This window comes from Pan troglodytes, chromosome 12 (assembly GCF_028858775.2).
Source record: "Pan troglodytes isolate AG18354 chromosome 12, NHGRI_mPanTro3-v2.0_pri, whole genome shotgun sequence".
In the NCBI taxonomy this organism is placed as follows: domain Eukaryota; kingdom Metazoa; phylum Chordata; class Mammalia; order Primates; family Hominidae; genus Pan; species Pan troglodytes.
The window spans coordinates 112746894-112765932 of record NC_072410.2 but is presented as its reverse complement, the minus strand read 5'-3'; the positions used below and the strand labels follow the sequence as shown (position 1 = coordinate 112765932).

At 48.1% G+C, this 19039-nt stretch overlaps 1 long non-coding RNA gene across 2 annotated transcripts; it reads right to left on the bottom strand.

Annotated features, from left to right (window-relative positions):
• Nucleotides 1-5820: 5820 nt before the first annotated feature.
• LOC107972466 (uncharacterized) lies at nucleotides 5821-18996 on the bottom strand. 2 transcript variants are annotated; one of them, XR_001715119.3, is made up of 3 exons: nucleotides 18885-18996; nucleotides 11213-11329; nucleotides 5821-7722 (listed from the first exon to the last, which is right to left on the bottom strand). It is a non-coding gene; the product is annotated as an uncharacterized LOC107972466 (long non-coding RNA). The 2 variants fall into 2 exon arrangements; XR_002942490.3 differs by having other exon boundaries at nucleotides 6302-6433.
• Nucleotides 18997-19039: the final 43 nt, after the last annotated feature.

The following is a 19039-nucleotide window of genomic DNA, read 5'->3' as shown; positions in this document are numbered from 1 at the left end:
TGCCTCAGCCTCCCAAGTAGATGGAATTACAGGCGCCCACCACCACACCTGAGTAATTTTTGTATTTTTAGTAGAGATGGGGTTTCACCATGTTGGCCAGGCCAGTCTTGAACTCCTGACCTCCAGTGATCCTCCCGCCTCGGCCTCCCAAAGTGCTGGAATTATAGGCATGAGCCACTGCGCCCAGCTGCTCTGCTTCCTTTCTAAATATAAGTTCCAGTTTCAGATCATCTCTGCTTTTTTTTGTTGTTGTTGTTTTGTATTGTTTTTTCAAGATGGAATCTTGCTCTGTTGCTCAGGCTGGAGTGCAGTGGCATGATCTTGGGCTCAAGGTAACCACCACTTCCCAGGTTCAAGCCATTCTCCTGCCTCGGCCTCCAGAGTAGCTGGGATTACAGGTGTGGATCACCATGCCTGGCTAATTTTTTTTTTGTATTTTTAGTAGAGATGGGGTTTCCCAATGTTGGCCAGGCCAGTCTTGAACTCCTGACTTCAGGTAATCCACCCACCTCGACCTCCCAAAGTGCTGAGATTACAGGGATGAGCCACCACACCCAGCCCTCAGATCATCAATTTGCTCACACCTCATGCATATAACCATACACTGTTAGAAGCAGCCAGGCCACATCTTGAACACTTTGCGGCTTAAAGATTTCTTCCACCAGATACCCTAAATCATCATTCTCAAGTTTAAAGTTCCACAGATCCCTAGAGCAGGGGCACAATGCCACCAGTCTTTTTGCTAAAGCATAGCAAGAATGACATTTACTCCAATTCCCAGTAAGTTCCTCATCTCCACCTGGGACCACCTCGGCCTGGGCTTCATTGTCCATATCACTATCAACATTTTGGTCATGATAATTTAACAAGTCTCTAGGAAGCTCGAAATTTTCCCCCATCTTCCTGTCTTTTTCTTTACGGGAACATGTACACTTGCCCTTGTTCATAGCAGCACTCTTCATAATAACCAAATGGTAGAAACAACCCAAACATCCACAGTTGATTGGATAAACAAAATGCCGTCTATGCACACGATGGAATATTATTCAGCCTTAAAAAAGGGACATTATGACCCATCTTACAACATAAATGAACCTTGAGAATGTTATGCTAAGTGAAATAAGACAGTCACTAAAAGAACAAACAACATATGATTCTATTCATATGTGGTACTTAGAGTAGTCAAAATCATAGAGATAGAAAGTTGAATGGTGTTGTCAGGGGCTATAGGGAGGGGGAATGAGGAGGTTTTGTTTGTTTTTTGTTTGAGACAGGGTGATCTCTGTGGCCCAGGCTGGAGTGCAGTGGTGTGATCATGACTCACTGCAGCCTCGATCCTCCCAGGCTCAGGGGAGCCTACCACCTCAACCTCCCTGGTAGCTGGGACTACAGGCACATGCCACCACACCAGGCTAATTTTTATATTTAGTAGAGATGGGCTTTCACCATGTTGGCCAGGCCAGTCTTGAACTCCTGACCTCCAGTGATCCTCCCGCCTTGGCCTCCCAAAGTGCTGGAATTATAGGCATGAGCCACTGCACCCAGCTGCTCTGCTTCCTTTCTAAATATAAGTTCCAGTTTCAGATCATCTCTGCTTTTTTTTGTTGTTGTTGTTTTGTATTGTTTTATCAAGATGGAATCGTGCTCTGTCGCCCAGGCTGGAGTGCAGTGGCGTGATCTTGGGCTCACAGTAACCACCACTTCCCAGGTTCAAGCAATTCTCCTGCCTCAGCCTCCAGAGTAGCTGGGATTACAGGTGTGGATCACCATGCCTGGCTAATTTTTTTTTGTATTTTTAGTAGAGATGGGGTTTTTGCCATGTTGCCCAGGCTGGTCTCCAACTCCTGGACTCAAGCAATCTGCCCACCTTGGTCTCCCAAAGTGCTGGAATTACAGATGTGAGCCACCGCGTGTGGCCTGAGGAATTATTATTTAATGGGTCCAGAGTTTCAGTTTGGGAACATAAAAAAGTTCTGTGAATAGATGGTGGCAATAGTTGCACAACAATGAGAATATACTTAATGTCACTGAGCTTCACACTTAAAAATGGCTAAAATGGTAAGTTTTATGCTGTATGTATTTTACTACCAGTTTTAAAAATGATTTTTTAAAAGTTAATGATAAAAATCACAAAATTGGAATAAAAGTGATCTCCTTTCCCTTGTCTTATGATGATTCAGAGCAATTAAAAGGCCCAGAAGATGAGGTAGGTGTTCCCTCCTGTTATCTTTTTTTTTTTTTAGAGAGAAAGTCTCACTCTGTCACCCAGGCTGGAGTGCAGTGGCACCATCTCGGCTTACTGCAACGTATGCCTCCCAGGTTCAAGTGATTCTCATGACTCAGCCACCTGAGTAGCTGAGATTACAGGTGTGCGCCACCACGCCCAGCTAATTTGTTTGTTTTTGAGACAGTCTCGCTCTGTCGCCCAGGCTGGAGTGCAATGGTATGATCTCGGCTCACTGCAACCTCCACCTCCCAGGTTCATGCAGTTCTTCTGCCTCAGCCTCCCAGGTAGCTGGAACTACAAGCATGTGCCACGACGCTCGACTAATTTTTTTGGTATTTTTAGTAGAGATGGGGTTTCACCGTGTCGGTCAGGCTGGTCTCGAATTCCTGACCTCAAATGATCCACTCACCTCAGCCTCCCAAAGTGCTCGGATACTGGCATGAGCCACTGCGCCCAGCCTCCCCTGTTATCTTTGTGTTCCCTGTAGTGCCAGTTGGGGGTCTCATGCTATGCTAGGGTAGGTGTTCCTTCAAAGGGGCAGCCCAGGCAACTTTATACTAGACTCCATGAGGCTCCCCTGCCTGTTCTTCTATTGTGTGACTTTGGGAGATTCTCTTTATCTCTGGATGTAATTTTTTTTTTTTTTTTTTGAGACAGGGTCTCACTCTGTCACCCAGGCTGGAGTGTGGTGGTGGTACGTCATGGCTCAATGTAGCCTTGACCTCTTGGACTCAAGTGATCCTCCAGCCTCAGCCTCTTGAGTAGTTGGGACCACAGGTGTGCAACAACATGCTCTGTGTCGCCCAAGCTGATCCTGAACTCCTGGGCTCAAGTGATCCTCCCACCTCAGCCTCCCAAAGTGGTGGGATTACAAGCGTGAGCCACTGCGCCTGGCATGGATCTAAATTTTTTTCTCCCATAAACCAAGAGGGGTAGGATCAAAGGCTTTTGGGATTCACTTCTAAAATCATGATTCATGATTCACTGGTTCAATAACTAGAATTTCACTTTCAGATGAATCTGGTAGCACCGTGCAAGGTGAATTAGAAAAAAGACAGAATGGTAGGAAAGAGATTGGAGCTAATGAATAATAACATGTTGAACAGTGAGAGAAATAGGTTTTTAAAAATATGAGAACAGTTAAAAGCCTGGGTATAGATTAAGTAGCCCCAACAAGCAGCAGTTAGGAACTTCAGAAAAAAAAAAAAAAGAAAAAAGGGGATAGTGGATGAGAAACATCAGAGGAAAAACTGGCTGATCATTTTTCAGAATTTAAGACATGAGATTTCACAATGAAATACAATCTGGGAACTAAGCAAGATAAAGAAAAGTAAGCATTCATGTAATCACATCAGAATAGAATTTCAGAATACCAAAGAGGAAGAGAAAAATCTCACAACTTATGAAGAGAAACACAACTGCAGACTTCTCACAAGAAACAACTGACAGTGGACAATGGAGTAACAATGCCAGAGGCCTGAAGGAAAATAACTCTGGCCCAGGGAATTCTACACTCAAACTACTGTTCAGTATAAATGTAACATATCAAAACCTTTGGAATGCAGCTAAAATCCTATTTGAAGGGAGATTTATATCATTTATTATAAAACAGAGATAGTGAAAATAAACTAAGTATTTAATTCAGGAAAGTAGAAAACATCCACAGAGTAAACAAAAAAAGCAGAAGAAACAAAAGAATAAAGAATGGAAATTGATTAAATATATACCCAATAAATATTTATTTTTTTTATTTTTATTTTTTTTCTTTTTTATTGATCATTCTTGGGTGTTTCTCGCAGAGGGGGATTTGGCAGGGTCACAGGACAATAGTGGAGGGAAGGTCAGCAGATAAACAAGTGAACAAAGTTCTCTGGTTTTCCTAGGCAGAGGACCCTGCGGCCTTCCGCAGTGTTTGTGTCCCTGGGTACTTGAGATTAAGGAGTGGTGATGACTCTTAACGAACATGCTGCCTTCAAGCATCTGTTTAACAAAGCACATCTTGCACCGCCCTTAATCCATTCAACCCTGAGTGGATACAGCACATGTTTCAGAGAGCACAGGGTTGGGGGTAAGGTCACAGATCAACAGGATCCCAAGGCAGAAGAATTTTTCTTAGTACAGAACAAAATGAAAAGTCTCCCATGTCTACCTCTTTCTACACAGACACAGCAACCATCCGATTTCTCAATCTTTTCCCCACCTTTCCCCCCTTTCTATTCCACAAAACCGCCATTGTCTTCATGGCCCGTTCTCAATGAGCTGTTGAGTACACCTCCCAGATGGGGTGGTGGCCGGGCAGAGGAGCTCCTCACTTCCCAGTAGGGGCGGCCGGGCAGAAGCGCCCCTCACCTCCCGGACGGGGCGGCTGGCCGGGCAGAGGGGCTCCTCACTTCCCAGTAGGGGCGGCCGGGCAGAGGCGCCCCTCACTTCCCCGACGGGGTGGCTGGCCCGGCGGGGGGCTGACCCCCCCACCTCCCTCCCGGAGGGGGCGGCTGGCCGGGCAGAGGGGCTCCTCACTTCCCGGTAGGGGCGGCCGGGCAGAGGCGCCCCTCACCTCCCGGACAGGGCGGCTGGCCGGGCGGGGGGCTGATCCCCCCACCTCCCTCCCGGACGGGGCGGCTGGCCGGGCGGGGGGCTGACCCCCCCACCTCCCTCCCGGACGGGGCGGCTGGCCGGGCGGGGGGCTGACCCCCCCACCTCCCTCCCGGACGGGGCGGCTGGCCGGGCGGCTGACCCCCCCACCTCCCTCCCGGACGGGGCGGCTGGCCGGGCAGAGGGGCTCCTCACTTCCCAGAAGGGGCGGCCGGGCAGAGGCGCCCCTCACCTCCCGGATGGGGCGGCTGGCCAGGCGGGGGGCTAACCCCCCCACCTCCCTCCCGGACGGGGCGGCTGGCCGGGCCGGGGGCTGACCCCCCCACCTCCCTCCCAGACAGAGCGGCTGGCCGGGCAGAGGGGCTCCTCACTTCCCAGTAGGGGCGGCCGGGCAGAGGCGCCCCCCCCACCTCCTGGACAGGGCGGCTGGCCGGGCAGGGGGCTGATCCCCCCACCTCCCTCCCGGACGGGGCGGCTGGCCAGGCGGGGGGCTGATCCCCCCACCTCCCTCCCGGACGGGGCGGCTGGCCGGGCGGGGGGCTGACCCCCCCACCTCCCTCCCGGATGGGGCGGCTGGCCGGGAGGGGGGCTGACCCCCCCACCTCCCTCCCGGACGGGGCGGCTGGCCAGGCAGAGGAGCTCCTCACTTCCCAGTAGGGGCGGCCGGGCAGAGGCACCTCTCACCTCCCGGACGGGGCGGCTGGCCAGGCGGGGGGCTGACCCCCCCACCTCCCTCCCGGACGAGGCGGCTGGCCGGGCAGAGGGGCTCCTCACTTCCCGGTAGGGGCGGCCGGGCAGAGGTGCCCCTCACCTCCCGGACGGGGCGGCTGGCCGGGCGGGGGGCTGACCCCCCCACCTCCCTCCCAGACGAGGAGGGAGGACGCTCCTCACTTCTCAGACGGGGTGGCTGTCGGGCGGAGGGGCTCCTCACTTCTCAGACGGGGCGGTTGCCAGGCAGAGGGTCTCCTCACTTCTCAGACAGGGCGGCCGGGCAGAGACACTCCTCACATCCCGGACGGGGCGGCAGGGCAGAGGTGCTCCCCACATCTCAGACGATGGGCGGCTGGGCAGAGACGCTCCTCACTTCCCAGATGTGATGGCGGCCGGGAAGAGGCGCTCCTCACTTCCTAGATGGGATGGCGGCCGGGCAGAGACGCTCCTCACTTTCCAGACTGGGCAGCCAGGCAGAGGGGCTCCTCACATCCCAGACGATGGGCAGTCAGGCGGAGACGCTCCTCACTTCCCAGACGGGGTGGCTGCCAGGCAGAGGCTGCAATCTCGGCACTTAGGGAGGCCAAGGCAGGCGGCTGGGAGGTGGTTGTAGCGAGCCGAGATCACGCCACTGCACTCCAGCCTGGGCGCCATTGAGCACTGAGTTAACGAGACTCCGTCTGCAATCCCGGCACCTCGGGAGGCCGAGGCTGGGGGATCACTCGCGGTTAGGAGCTGGAGACCAGCCCAGCCGACACATCGAAACCCCGTCTCCACCAAAAAAATACGAAAACCAGTCAGGCGTGGCGGCGCACGCCTGCAATCGCAGGCACTCGGCAGGCTGAGGCAGGAGAATCGGGCAGGGAGGTTGCAGTGAGCTGAGATGGCAGCAGTACCGTCCAGCTTCGGCTCGGCATCAGAGGGAGACCGTGGAAAGAGGGGAGAGGGGAGAGGGGAGAGGGGAGAGGGGGGAGGGAGGAGGGGAGAGGGGAGAGGGGAGAGGGGAGAGGGGAGAGGCCCCAATAAATATTTAAATGAACAAAACAGAAACAGCAAAACCAGGGCCGGGCATGATGGCTCACACCTGTAATCCCAGCACTTTGGGAGGCTGAGGTGGGTGGATCACAAGGTCAGGAGTTCAAGACCAGCCTGGCCAAAATAGTGAAACCCCATCTCTACTAAAAATACAAAGAAAAAAAAAAAGAAACAAAACCAAGTTTCTTTTTCCCTCTTAGATATATAAAATTGGCAAATTTCTACAAAGACTAATAAGGGAAAAACAGAGAAACCAAAACTAACCACTATTAGGAATTAAAATGGGTTCACAATACAAATGCTTTAGAAGCTCAAAAACTCCCTTTATTTCACAATAACGTTTTAAGTAATAAAACACGGCCGGGCGTAGTGGCTCACACCTGTAATTCCAGCACTTTGGGAGGCTGAGGTGGGTGGATTACCTGAGGTCAGGAGTTTGAGACTAGCCTGGCCAACATGGTGAACCCCTGTCTCTATAAAAATACAAAAATTAGCCGGGCATGGTGGTGGGCACCTGTAATCCCAGCTACTCAGGAGGCTGAGGCAGGAGAATCACTTGAACCCAGGAGATGGAGGTTGTAGTGAGCTGAGACTGCGCCATTGCACTCCAGTCTGGGTTGACAGAGTGAGACTCGGCCTTGAAAAAAAAAAAAAAGGTGATAAAACAATGCTATGAAAACTTAAAATAAATGTGAAAACCTAAGATCAACAGGACAATTTTCTAAAATTATAAATATCCAAAAAAGAGTTAAGAAGGGATAGAAAATTAGGATAACCCATTGCCAAGAAAGAAACATATTTGGAAGTCTCAAACTTTCCCCCTGAAAAAGACACTAATCCTAGACAGTTTATAGGAGTTACTGACAAAAATTTAATGAACAGGCCGGGTGTGGTGGCTCACACCTGTAATCCCAGCACTTTGGGAGGCTGAGGCAGGAGGATCACGAGGTCAAGAGATCAAGACCATCCTGGCCAACATGGTGAAACCCCATCTCTACTAAAAATACAAAAATTAGCTGGGTGTGGTGGTGTGCGCCTGTAGTTCCAGCTATTTGGGAGGCTGAGGCAGGAGAATCGCTTGAACCCAGGAGGCGGAGGTTGCAGTAAGCCGAGATCATGCCACTGCACTCCAGCCTGGCAACAGAACAAGAGTCCACCTCAAAAAAAAAAAAAAAAAAAATTAAATGAACAAAAAAATCACCATACTATACAGTGTTTTAAACAACAGAATAAGAGTAAAAGTTGCAAAATTCATTTTATAAGAATAAACTTCATACATAACTAAATAGGAAAAAGAACAAGAAAATAAAATTATAGGGTAATTTCAATTAATAATACTGATTTAGGTGGGGTGCGGTGGCTCAGGCCTGTAATCTCAGCACTGTGGGAGGCCAAGGCAGGCAGTCAGTTGAGCTCAGGAATTCAAGACCAGCCTGGCCAACATGGTGAAACCCCATCTCTACTAAAAATACAAAAAAATGAGCCAGGTGTGGTGGCGGATGCCTGCAATCCTAGCTACTTGGGAGGCTGAGGCCAGAGAATCGCTTGAACCTGGGAGGCGGAGGTTGCAGTGAGATCTGGCCACTATACTCCAGCCTGGTCAACAGAGACTCCACTTCAAAAAAAAGAAAAGAAATTGATTTAAAAATTCTAAATAAAGCATAAACTATGTCAATTCATCATGGAAAATAATACATGCTTTTCTGTGGAGCATGTTTCAAAAAAAACAAAAATTTTTAAATTAAAAAAAAAGAAAATAGGCTGGGCATGGTGGCTTACGCCTGTAATCTCAATACTTTGGGAGGTTAAGGCTGGAGGATTGCTTGAGGCCAGGAGTTTGAGACCAGCCTGGGCAACACAGCGAGTCCTCGGGAGGCAGAGGTTACAGGTGAGCCGAGATCATGCCATTGTACTCAAGCCTGGGCGACAGAGTGAGTCTCCGTCTCAAAACAAAACAAAACAACATCAACAACAACAACAACAACAACAAAATTTCGCATAGGATATTAGCATTGGAAAGGAAGAGATAAAACTGCCATTTTTAAAAGATAGTCTCATTTCTTTTTTTTTTTTTGAGACAAAGTCTCGCTCTGTTGCCTAGGCTGGAGTGCAGTGGCGCAATCTTGGCTCACTGCAACCTCCGCCTCCTGGGTTCAAGTGATTCTCCTGTCTTAGCCTCCCGAGTAGCTGGGATTACAGGCACGCGCCACCACGTCTGGCTAATTTTTATATTTTTAGTAGAGATGGGGTTTCACCATATTGGTCAGGCTGGTCTTGAACTCCTGACCTCAGGTAATCCACCCACCTAGGCCTCCCAAAGTGCTGGGATTACAGGCATGAGCTACCGTGCTCGGCCTAGAATAAATAATTTCTAAATTCAAGACCAAATAAATTTTTTTTTTTTTGAGACAGAGTCTTGCTCTGTCACCCAGGCTGGAGTGCAGTGGTACCGTCTCAGCTCACTGCAACCTCCACCTCCCGGGTTCCAGTTCTCCTGCCCCAGCCTCCCAAGTAGCTGGGACTACAGGTGCATGCCACAACCCACAGCTAATTTTTGTTTTTTAGCAGAGACTGGGTTTCACCATGTTGGCCAGGCTGGTCTCGAACTCCTGACCTCATGTGATCCACCCGCCTTGGCCTCCCAAAGTGCTGGGATTACAGGCGTGAGCCACCATGCTTGGGCCAAATACCAAAATTTAGACACCAGTGATGATGATAAAAGCAATAGTAGAAGAAGGTGCAGTATAAAAATGGTTAAGAACAAATACAGCCAATAGAGCTGGGAACCACTGACAATTAAGAACTCACATAGAAATTAGTAGGAAGGGGCTGGGCATGGTGGCTCACGCTTGTAATCCCAGCACTTTGGGAGGCCGAGGCAGGAGGATTGCTTGACCTCAGGAGTTCAAGATCAGCCTGGGCAACTCTGTCTCTATTTTAAAAAAATTAATTGATTAAAAATTAGTAGGAAGAGATAGGGTGACATTAAGATTTAGAAATCAAGGCCGGGCGCGGTGGCTCATGCCTGTAATCCCAGCACTTTGGGAGGCCGAGGTGGGTGGATCATGAGGTCAGGAGATCGAGACCATCCTGGCTAACACTGTGAAACCCCGTCTCTACTAAAAATACAAAAAAATTAGCCTGGCGTGGTGGCAGGTGCCTGTAGTCCCAGCTACTCGGGAGGCTGAGGCAGGAGAATGGCGTGAACCTGGGAGGTGGAGCTTGCAGTGACCAGAGATTGCACCACTGTACTCCAGCCTGGGGGACACAGTGAGACTCCGTCTCAAAAAAAAAAAAAAAAAGATTTAGAAATCATATGATAAAAACTATTACAGCCCTATTAGAGACCGCCTAGACCTTAAGATCTTTGTTTAAGGCTGGGTGCTGTGGCTCACGCCTGTAATCCCAGCACTTTGGGAGGCCGAGGCGGGCGGATCACGAGGTCAGGAGATTGAGACCATCCTGGCTAACACGGTGAAACCCCGTTTCTACTAAAAATACAAAAAAAAAAAAAAAAATTAGCCAGGTGTGGTGGCGGGCGCCTGTAGTCCCAGTTACTGGGGAGGCTCAGGTAGGAGAATGGCGTGAACCCGGGAGGCGGAGCTTGCAGTGAGCCGAGATGGCGCCACTGCACTCCAGCCTGGGCAACAGAGTGAGACTCCGTCTCCAAAAAAAAAAAAAAAAATAGATCTTTGTTTAAATCTTAAAAATGAAAAACAATTTTGTTAGTATTTTTCTTTTCTTTTTTTCTTTTTTTGAGATGGACTCTCCCTCTGTCACCCAGGCTGGAGTGCAGTGGCACCATCTCAGCTCACTGCAACCTCCACCTCCCGGGTTCAAGCAATTATCTTGCCTCAGCCTTCTGGGTAGCTGGGATTACAGGTGCGCACCACCACGCTTGGCCAATTTTTGTATTTTTAGTAGAGACGGGGTTTCACCATGTTGGTCAGGCTAGTCTCGAACTCCTGACCTTGTGATCCACCCGCCTTGGCCTCCCAAAGTACTAGGATTACAGGCATAAGCCACCGTGCCTGGCCTTAGTATTTTTCAAAGCTTTCAAAATGAGACTTCTGTTTTTTAGCTGCTTAAAACAACCACTATTTTATCTCATAATTTTGTGTATCAGGAATTTGGATGGGGCTAAGGTTGGCAATTTTTCTTCTCCACGTGATGTAAGCTGAAGTCACCAGGTAGAACTCATCTGGTGAGGCCTGGTGTAGCCGAATAGTAACTTTTTAATTCCAAAGAATATTTGAAAAGAGACAAAAACCGGGCGCAGTGACTCACATCTGTAATCCCAGCACTTTGGGAGGCCGAGGCAGACAGATCACTGAAGGTCAGGAGTTCGAGACCAGCCTGGCCAACATGGTGAAACCCTGTCTCTACTAAAAATACAAAAACTAGCCGGGCGTGGTGGCAGGCACCTGTAATCCCAGCTACTCAGGAGGCTGAGGCAGGAGAATTGCTTGAACCCGGGAGGCAGAGGTTGCAGTGAGCCGAGATCGCGTCACTGCACTCCAGCCTGGGTGACAGAGCAAGACTCCATCTCAAAAAGAAAAGAAAAGAGACAAAAGAACACAAAACAGGTGGGTAAGTAGAAAACAAGTACTAATATAGTAGATGTAAACCAAATATATAAGTAGTTACATTTAATGTAGATGGTGGGATGGCTGGAGGATTGCTTGAGCCCAGGAGTTCGAGGCTGCAGTAAGCTACGATCGTGCCACTGCACTTCAGTCCAGGAGACAGAGTGAGATCCTGTCTCTAAATAATAATAATGATAATAAAGTAAAATAAAAATGAGCATAAAGATTGGATAGGAAGACGTAAAACTGTCATTCTTTACAGGCACCATGACTGTGAATGAAGAAAACATAAAGGAGTCCACAGATAAACCAAATTAATTACAAATTGATCAAGGTTGTAGGATTTAAGGTTAATAACATGAAAAACAATGTCTATATATATCAGTGCATAAATTTAGAAAATAAAAAAGTTAAATGATGCTACTTATCATAGAATAAGAAATAATAAATATCCAGGAGAAAAAATTTTTAAATGTGCAAGACCGCTATATAGGAAGCTACAAAAAAATTACTGAAAAAAATTAAGGACAACATAAATAAATGGAGGGATATACCGTGGCCATGGATTAGAAGACTCAATATCATAAAGATGTCAGTTCTCCTAAAATTCATCTAATGATTCTAACAATGTAATCTGAATGAAAAGATATTCAAAATGAAAATCAAAGCACATGGAGATGAAAAGTTTTAACATTCTAAATAAACCAGATCTAGGTAATAAAGGAAATCAAAACCCATGTCTCAGACTATTTAAAAAATGCAAAAGTGAGATCACTATCCATTAAAACCTGTGGGATTTGCCAAAGCCGTACTCAAAAGAAAATGTAACAGCAGCCGGGTGCAGTGGCTCTTGCCTGTAATCCCAGCACTTTGGGAAGCTGAGGCACGTGTATCACTGAAGGTCAGGAGTTTGAGACCAACCTGGCCAACATGGTGGAATTCCTTCTCTATTAAAAATACAAAAATTAGCTGGGTATGGTGGTGGGCACCTTTAATCCCAGCTACTCGGGAGGCTGAGGCAGGAGAATTGCTTGAACCCGGGAGGTGGAAGTTGCAGTGAGCCAAGATGGCACCACTACACTCCAGCCTGGGCGACAGAGAGACTCTGTCTCAAAAAAAAAAAAAAAGAAAAAAAAAAGAAGTAAACCCAACCAATATTTGAGAGGGGATAAGCAAAGAAATTAATTAGTTAGAAAGCAAGATGTAAGCAAGGGCCTGGTGACATGCATCTGTGATCACAGCTACTTGGGAGGCTGAGGTGGGAGGATCACTTGAACCCACGAGTTCGAGTCCAGCCTGGGCAACGCAGTGAGATCCCAACTCAAAAAAAATAAATAAAACAAGAAAGCAAAATGCACAGATGTCCCACACCAGGTGAACAGCCATCCAAGGAAATGCACACTACTCAGCAATAAACAGGAAGAAACTGTTGATACATTCAACAACTTGGATGAATCTCAAGGGCATTATTTCTAGTTAAAAAAAGCCAGTTAATCTCAAAGGGTTCCACATTATATGATTCCATTTATAGAATATTCTCTAAGACAAATTACAGTGATAGAGACCAGATTAGTGGTTGCCAGGAGTTAAGGCTAGGGTGTTAACAATTAGGAGCAACACAGGGATCCTCTTTGTGGTGATGGAACAGTTCTGTATCCTGATTTGGTGATGGTTATTCAAATCTACACATGTGATAAAATTTCAAAGAACCATGTACACATACACCTATACATGACTGCATGTAGAAACCAGTGAAATCCAAACAAGGTTAGTAATTTAATTACTGTCAACTTCCTGATTTTGACAATGTACTATGGTTATGTAAGATATTGAGTAACCTGGATGAGTAACTTTACCATTTTTGCAACTTCTGTGTGTCTTAAACTACCTCAAAATAAAGCTTAATACTTTTTTTAAAAAGAAAAAAAAGACATAAATGGAATATTAGGAAACTAAAACTGCAACATATATAATAGAAAGACTGTCCAAATCATATAAAGCCCCTATAAATCAATAAGAAAGTGATAAATGACCCAATCAATAAATGGACAAAGCCCAGGCACAGTGGCTTAGGCCTGTAATGTCAGCGTTTTGGGAGGCTGAGGCTATAGGATCACTTAAGGCCAAGAGTTCAAGACCAGCCTGGGACCCATAGTGAGACCCTGTCTCTATAATAAAAGAAAATGAGCCGGGCGTGGTGGTGTGCACCTGTAGTCCTAGCTACTTGGGAGGCTGAGGTGGGAGGATTGCTTAAATCCAGGAGTTGAAGGTTGTAGTGAGCCATTATTGCACCACTGCACTCCAGACTGGGTGACAGAGCAAGACCCTGTTTCTTTTTTTTTTTCAGATGGAGTTTTGCTCTTGTTGCCCAGGCTGGAGTGCAATGGCACGATCTTGGCTCACCGCAACTTCCGCCTCCCGGGTTCAAGCAATTCTCCTGCCTCAGCCTCCCAAGTAGCTAGGATTACAGGCATGTGCCACCACGCGTGGCTAATTTTGTAATTTTTTTAGTAGAGACGGGGTTTCTCCATGTTGGTCAGGCTGTTCTGGAACTCCTGACCTCAGGTGATCCGCCCGTCTCGGCCTCCGAAAGTGTTGGGATTACAGGCGTGAGCCACTGTGCCTGGCCAAGACCCTGTTTCTTTAAAAAAAAAAAAAAAAAAAATGTGGCAGACACTAGGAATTTTTATTTTTTATTATTTATTTATTTATTTATTTTGAGACAGAGTCTCACTCTGTTGCCCAGGCTGGAGTGCAGTGGTGCAATCTTGGCAAGCTCCGCCTCCCGGATTCTCGCCATTATCCTGCCACAGCCTCCCGAGTAGCTGGGACCACAGGCGCCTGCTGCCACACCCGGCTAATTTTTTTGTATTTTTAGTAGAGACGGGGTTTCACCGTGTTAGCCAGGATGGTCTCAATCTCCTGACCTTGTGATCTGCCCACCTTGGCCTCCCAAAGTGCTGGGATTACAGGCGTGAGCCACTGCGCCTGGCCAGACTAGGAATTTTTAAATAAGCATAACAAACATACTGAAATCTGTGGATTCTAAATTCTAAGAGTTAAAAGCACATAGTTGTGGTTTTTATTTTTATTTATTTTGAGATAGCATCTTGCTCTGTTGCCCAGGTTGGAATGCAGTGGCGTGATCATGGCTCACTGCTGCTTCAACCTCCTGGGCTCAAACAATACTCCTGCCTCAGCCTCCTGAACAGCTGGGACCAGAGATGCGTGCCACCACAATCAGCTACTTTTTTATTTTTCACAGAGACAAGGTCTATGTTGCCTAGGCTGGTGTTGAACTTCTGGGCTCAAGCCATCCTCCCACCTCAGCCTCCCAAAGTGCTAGGATTACAGGTGTGAGCCACCATGCCGGCCAGTTGTCATTTTAAAGTGCTAATATTTGCAACATGATGGAGATTACATCTCCTGTAACTATTTAATTTATGACTAAAAGTTTAAATGTCAGTTTAATTCTTATTTATTTTAGTTTTAGAGACAGGGGTCTTGCTGTGTTGCCCAGGCTGGTTTCAAATACCTGGTCTCAAGCAATTCTCCTTCCTCAGCCTCTGAAGTAGCTGGGAGTATAAGGGTGTGCCACTGTGCCTGGCTAAATGTCATTTTAAATCTGTATAAAGTGGCACATAACTGTTCAACATCATTTTAGAGGTTATCTGAGCACGAAGAAAATCATTAATCCCAAAGGCTCTGCACTGTGCTGGCTGCCTCATCCTCACCATCTCCTGAAAATGGCCTCTCAGTGGCTGAAGCTCTCCAATGCGAATGTTCTAGACACATATGATGTGGTGACACTCACATCAGCATCAAACAGCTCCATCTGGTTGTCCACCCTGCTTCCTGCTTAACCATTTCCTGCCGACTTCTGAGTGAGTGACACATAAACTAACTACAAAGTTGAACTGGGCTGCTCCTGAGACTTGTGGTTGTGGTGCTGCTGTGCTGTGCTACATTAAGAATGTTGGGCTGGGCGCAAGGGCTCATGCCTGTCATCCCAGCACTTTGGGAGGCCGAGGTAGAAGGATAGCTTGAGCCCAGGAGTTTGAGCCCAGCCTGGGCAATATCGTGAGACCTCATCTATATATATATATAAATATACGTAATTGGCAGTTCATATTAAAACAAAGTTTTTGAGAGTCTGGAATTCTGGAGTTAGTCAGACCTGGGTTCAAATCCTAGCTATATTATCACCTATGAAGTCTTCTTGCCAATAACTTTTAGCCTAAGGCAAATAACGATCCCCCGCCGGCATTTTTTTTTTTTTTTTTGAGACGGAATTTCATTCTTGTTGCCCAGGTTGGAGTGCAATGGTGTGATCTCGGCTCACTGAAACCTCTGCCTCCTGGGTTCAAGTGATTCTCCTGCCTCAGCCTCCCAAGTAGCGGGAACCCAAGTAGCGGGAATTACAGGCGCCTGCTACCACGTCTGGCTAATTTTTGTATTTTTAGTAGAGATGGGGTTTCCCTATATTGGCCAGGCTGCTCTCAAACTCCTGACCTCAGGTGATCTGCCTGCCTCACCCTCCCAAAGTGCTGGGATTACAGGCGTGAACCTCCAAGCAGGGCCTAATAAAGCCTTTTGACCTAACTTCCAGTGTAGAGTACAGGGGTCAGGAAAACAAGTTCATTGACACTGTGAATAAACAATTAGGTAAATGTAGAATGTGGAACATTCTACAAGAAAACTGGCCTGTACTTCAAAGTCAGTGTCGTGGGGAAAAGAAGTGGAGGAGCTTTACTAAGAGTCTAAAGCAACATAATAAACGCAATGCATGTGATTGATTAGATACTGCACAAAAAAATAAATCCAAAAAACTATGAGACATTTTTGAAACAATTGGAAAAACAGGAATATGGACTGGATATTAGGTGATATTAGAGAATTATTGTTAGTTTTCCTAGGGATAAATGTGGTATTGTGGTGATATTAACAGAGTGTCCTAATTTTTAGGAGCTGAAACGTTTAGGGGTGATGGGTTATGATATCTATCACTCACTTTCAAATGATCCATAAAAAAGCATAAGCCTCATACACCCACAGAGGGGGTGTCTGCCAGATTTGCCATGAAGCAAATATGGCAAAAAGGAAACAGCTGTTGAATCCTAGCTGGTGGGTGAACACTAGGAATCTTTCCATTATTCTGTATGTTGAAAACATTCATAGTAAAAAGCTAGGGTAAAAACGTTCTGCTGTGCAGTTGTGCTGTGCGACCTTGGGCAGTTTCCTCGCCTCCCAGGCCTTCATTTCATCACCTATGAAAAGGGTTAAAAATACCAACCCCGGTGGGGTGGTGGCTCACGCCTGTAATCTGAGCATTTTGGGAGGCCAAGGCGGGTGGATGGCTTGAGCCCAGGGGTTCAAGACCAGCCCGGGTAACATACCGAGAACCCATCTCTACAAAAAATTAAAAAATTAGCCTGGCGTAGTGGTGCCTGCCTTGAGTCCCAGCTACGCGGGAGGCTGAGGTGGGAGGATCGCTTGAGCTCGGAAAGTTGAGGCTGCAGTGAGCTATCATGGAGCCACCAGCCTGGGCAACAGAGCAAGAACCTGTCTCAAAACAAAAACCAAAAAACTCAAAAAAACAGCCTCACATGATCCAGGCGCCCAGAGGCTGTGGGTGCTGCAGCCTTAATTATTATTATGACCACCTTCGGCACGGCGTCTGGTACACAGTGAGTGCTGAGCTCCCCGAGCCGCGGTTTCTCCACCCTAATGGTGAACAGCCTTTTGGAAATCGCGCTAACCTTGGCCTGGGACCTGCAAACTTGCCCAGGCTGGGGCGTGTGAACCGGAGAGCGCGCAGCGGAAACGGGGCGGGGCACCTGAGGCTGGGAATGCAGAGGAGCCTTCCGGGGGGCGGGGCGGGGCCTCCCGTGCAGACCAGTGGTAGAGTAGATTCAGATGTCAAAACGCGCGCTCAAGTGGCTTCCGCCAGGAATCCCGACGCTTAGGGAGGCGGAGGGAGGATCGCTAGAGACCAGCCTGGGCAAACAAGCGAGACCCTCGTCTGTTTACTTAAATAAAACCAAAAAAACGAGCACCGAGGGAAAAAGGAGTGAATCCCGGGGCTAGCAGCAGCCTGCGGCGGGCGCTCTCCCGGGAGTGGCTGCACCGCCCGACCCCCCCGGAGGCGGAACCGCCCGCATTGCCGCGTGGCCCTGGGCGCCGCCACCTCCTCCGCAGCGGGGCAAAGTTGCCGGACCTGGGGGGAGGAGGGCCACGCCGAGATGACTCAGGTTTAGCGCGGGAGGGGGGGATGGCGACTTCACCCGGCCTCTAACAACACGTACGCATCTTTCGGCGTCTTCTACAATGGCTATGTTAATTACGTGGCCAGGAACTAAACTATCAATGAAGCCACCTCTGACTACTTCAGTTACAGTGAGTTTAACAGGAGCAAAAAAGCACGTGGCGCCCTAGGGCAACCGAAACGAGGGTTTTAGACGCTGATTATGGGAAATTGAAATCTGAGTTGAGTATGAGATGACACCAATAAATTATAATTTTGTTAGATAATAGCTTTATCAGCCATAAAGTAATCAATAAAAATACCAATTTCCTGGAGATGGATGCTTTAGTGTGTTTGGGCTGAAAATGGCAATGAATGGCTAGTTGCTTTAAACAAATCATGGTACACCAAAGTTTTAGTTGTGGCTTTGTGTAAGGAATGTGATGGGCACTTATTCCTGCAACACGAGAATACTTTGATTTACAAGTCCGTAGTACTTTTAAGAAATGAGAGAAACAGACCTAGGTGGGGAGGGTACCTGTCCCACCCCACCCTCTTTAAAGTATCTTATCTACAAAAGGCTTTGTGAACAAAAAAGTCCCGGGTCTCTCTCAATAACAGCCCTGAGCGCAGCTGTTGAAGCTTTCTCAGGTTAATGATTTCTTTCTTGGATCTTAAAGTTTCTTTCTCTTCCTTTATTTTTGGCATTTTGCCCGTTGCAGGGCCTGGCAAATCAGAAAGCCACATAGAAAATTAAATGAAAGCTATTGCTAAGTTCCAGTCTCTACACCAGTGGAGTTTTCAAACTCCTCTTCAGCATATTTGACGCCCAATGAGTAGTACATTAATTCCTAGTCCTAAAATCATTCTGTGAACTTTCTCCCAGGAATTTTTGCTCAGTTTGCAATTAAAACAACTTTTTTTCTTCTCTTTTTAATGGCAGAGGCGGGGTCTCACTATGTTGCCCAGGCTGGTCTCCAGCTCCTGGCCTCAAACAATCCTCCTGCCTCGGCCTCCCAAAGTGCTGGGATTACAGGCGTGAGCTACCGCGCCCAGCCACAGTTTGCAATTCTTAAGGCAAGGGTGACAATAGGGGACAGGGGTCTGACAGAAGACAGGATTTCTGTGGAAAACTGCACCAAGGGCCTTCTCTCCATGTCCTGTAGTTTGAAAGTTTACAAAGGACTGCACATTTTACATGAGTCATCTCAACGAACGCTCTCCTCACCGCATTAACAGCCCACGCGATTACGAGTCCCATTTTACTCACGGGGACACCGAATCTGTAAGAAGCCTGGTCGCTTGTCCCAGCAAAACGAGCCGCGGGGCTCAGCGGCCCTAACTTTTAGGCTGTAGGGTCCTCGCCGACCACCCCGCCAAAATGTCAGGCCTCGGGGCCCTTGCACCCCCACCCCAGGGACACGGATCGAAAGGGTCGCAGCAACGCCTCCCCCGCACCCAGGAGCGTTTTCCAGGCCTTTGCACCAACCTCGTTGGCTAAGACCCCTGCCCGGCGGCGGCCCGGCTGGGAGGAGGTGCTTTCGGGAGGCGGGGCCGCGGCCCGGGGATCCTCTCGCGCCCGCGGGCTCCAATCGCTGCGCCTCACGCAATCCTAAACGGTTCCCGGGCGAACCGGGGCCCGCG